Source organism: Pteropus alecto, unplaced genomic scaffold, assembly GCF_000325575.1.
Source record: "Pteropus alecto unplaced genomic scaffold, ASM32557v1 scaffold14, whole genome shotgun sequence".
Lineage (NCBI taxonomy): Eukaryota > Metazoa > Chordata > Mammalia > Chiroptera > Pteropodidae > Pteropus > Pteropus alecto.
This window is the reverse complement of record NW_006436810.1, coordinates 14,517,533-14,520,218: the sequence shown is the minus strand read 5'-3', so window position 1 is coordinate 14,520,218 and position 2,686 is coordinate 14,517,533. Positions and strand designations below refer to the sequence as shown.

Sequence of the window (2,686 nt, the reverse complement as noted above, 5' to 3'; positions counted from 1 at the left end):
TATGTAAAAAAAATATATATTTTTTCTTTTTTTTCAAATCCTTACAGACATGGAGGAAAAATTTAAATATAAATTTTCTTCATAACTTCCGTGACTTCATTCCAGTCATCCTATCTTTAAAATTATATGTCTGAAAACTTGCATGGCCTCATCTCAAAATTGAAACCTATATTTTCTACTTGAATACGAGGATTTTGGCAATTCAGCCAGTGGGCGTCTATAACCAGCACTTATTATTTATACTTTGTTTGACTTATAATGATGGTGTGCTAGTGCTAGCTGAAATCTTTACAGCCAATATAAAGTCTTTGATCCAGAAAAAAACAAAAGAATATAATTACATGGTATGTATTCCAAGAAAACTAGATATTTTTAAACATAAAAAGCAAAAATTAGCTTAAATAATTATATGCCAGGATACATAGCTTCTTAAAATTTTCGTTTTGGCTTTTGTTTCAAATTTCTTGGTCAGAATGTGATATAATTTCTCTTAAATCCAAATTGCAGTAATGCCACATGTTGAAAGTTTTCTCTTTAGATATATCTTCAAGTCATGCGATATAAATTAAATGATCACAGAAATATATGCTAAAAGTTGATGTGTTTTTTAACTATAATTTTCCCAATCGTTGATTCAACAAGTATTGTGAGTGCTTATTTAGTCAGTAATTGAATGGCTATTTGTTGATTGACTCTATATACTGGGCATTTTGACAGAAACAGATATATAGGGTTTGTTATCTGGGGCCCAAGAGTTCACAAACGGATGAAAAGAGAATTGTATAATTGAGTGTTTTAAGTACTCGACTGCAATAAATCTATGAACTGGGTATTGTCACTGCACGGAGGGCGACTCTCGCTAACTGAGTTTGCTGGGAAGTGCTCACCAAAGCAAAGAATCTGAATACACGAAAATTAGATTTTGCTAAATATGGTGGAGCCAGATAGTTGGGTGATAAGGTATTCAGGTGGAACGGTTAGTATGTGAATTATTTTTGAGGGAGAATTACAATTTCTGCACAGTTTCAAAGTAAGAGTCAGGTCTAGTGAGATGCGAGAGCTAGATCTGGGAAGTCTATGACGGATGCTGTATAATTTCACTTGTGTGAAGTTAGCTGAAGCCTCCCAGGGTTTGCTGAGAACCAAGCATGAGGCGAGCAACCACTACACAGAGTATTAGCCTCAAGACGTCTCGCGGACTTTGCAGAACAGCAACATTGATGCATGTTTCTCTGTCTCTAGGAACTGTGAAGGCGTGTTGAGGAAAGCCCCCTGGTGTTTACCTGTACCACCTCCTCCCTGTAGAACCATCAGAGAATTACAGCAAATCATGGACCTCGGATTCTCTCATTAAAGGTCACCCACGTGCTTTCCTGTGCACCACTGAGGAATGCTGGATAAATTTACAACAAGGATAGAGACACATTAAGAAACCTTGTTTTGGGGAATTATAATTTTTTTTTAATAGAACGTCCTGCCCTGAAGAATGTGTATTCCTTGAGGTGAAGATTAAAACTTTCCTTCTTTGGGTTCTTTGAGATATATGAGGCCAGGGAAAAATAAATAGTGGAAGAAACTAAGATTTTTCTTCCTTAGGTCTGCTTGGTTTGCCTTTAATAGCTCAGGTGGATAATAATTATACATGTATTTCTTTCAAATATAAATATAAATGTATAATGTAATTAGCAAGACACTACAGAGGTCTATAACTCATATGTATCTCCTGTGTTGTGGTCAAATTAGTTAAGCATGAATCTTTCTCAAGTTTAATATATATAAATTTACTTATTTCTTTATAATGATATAGTATTGTAAAGTGTAGGTGAACTTTTTCTTCAAGTTCTCCAGTGATAAACATTTTTTCCCTTTTCTCTTTCTATTTTTAAATGAATCTTTTCTCTTTCCCCCTCTCTTCTTCCTTCAGTTTTTTCACCTCTTCCTCATTTTTTGGACAAATTAAGTTTGTTCGTTTGCTTGTGTAGTTGCTTTGGTTTGTCTTTGTTTGCCGTCAGCCACTTCAAACAATACCAAGGTAAACATCCTTATACAAATATACTTACATATGAGGGTGATTATTATTGCATATGGGGGTCACAAAACTTTGATCACAAGATGAATGCTTTGTTTTAAAAGGATTAAAATGTGTTTTTCCCAAATGGCATTAGTAATTCCCACTCTCTTCAGAAATATGTAAATCTACAGCCGTGCCACCCTGAACGTGCCCGATCCCGTCAGATCTCGGAAGCTAAGCAGGGTCAGGCCTGGTGAGTACTTGGATGGGAGACCACCTAAGAAGACTGGGTACTGTAGGCATAAAAAAAAAAAAATACGTAAGAATAAATATTGCCCCAAATGCCAGGGGCAATGAATACTATAGAAGTTTTCTTTTCCTTATTGATCAGTTTGATATGTAAACATATATGATGATTTGCACTTGCTGAATTACTGAAACAATCGTATTTTTTACTTATCTTGATTGGGTGTTTGAAATTTTTGAACAATATTACTTGCTAGTTCATAGACTTTGCTCATTATTTTGTTATATGGTTTGTTTTTTCCCATTAATTTAGCTATTTCTATACATTATAAATACCAACTTTTTTCATTTTAGAAAGTATTTTTTTCCTCCATAAACTTGGAGAGATTTTAGCCTCATTTATGATCCCTTTTGATATACATGCTAAAA

General features: G+C 34.4%; 1 pseudogene; it reads left to right on the top strand.

Moving 5' to 3' along the window:
* Window positions 1-2,194: 2,194 nt before the first annotated feature.
* Window positions 2,195-2,313, top strand: LOC112481368 (annotated as a pseudogene).
* Window positions 2,314-2,686: the final 373 nt, after the last annotated feature.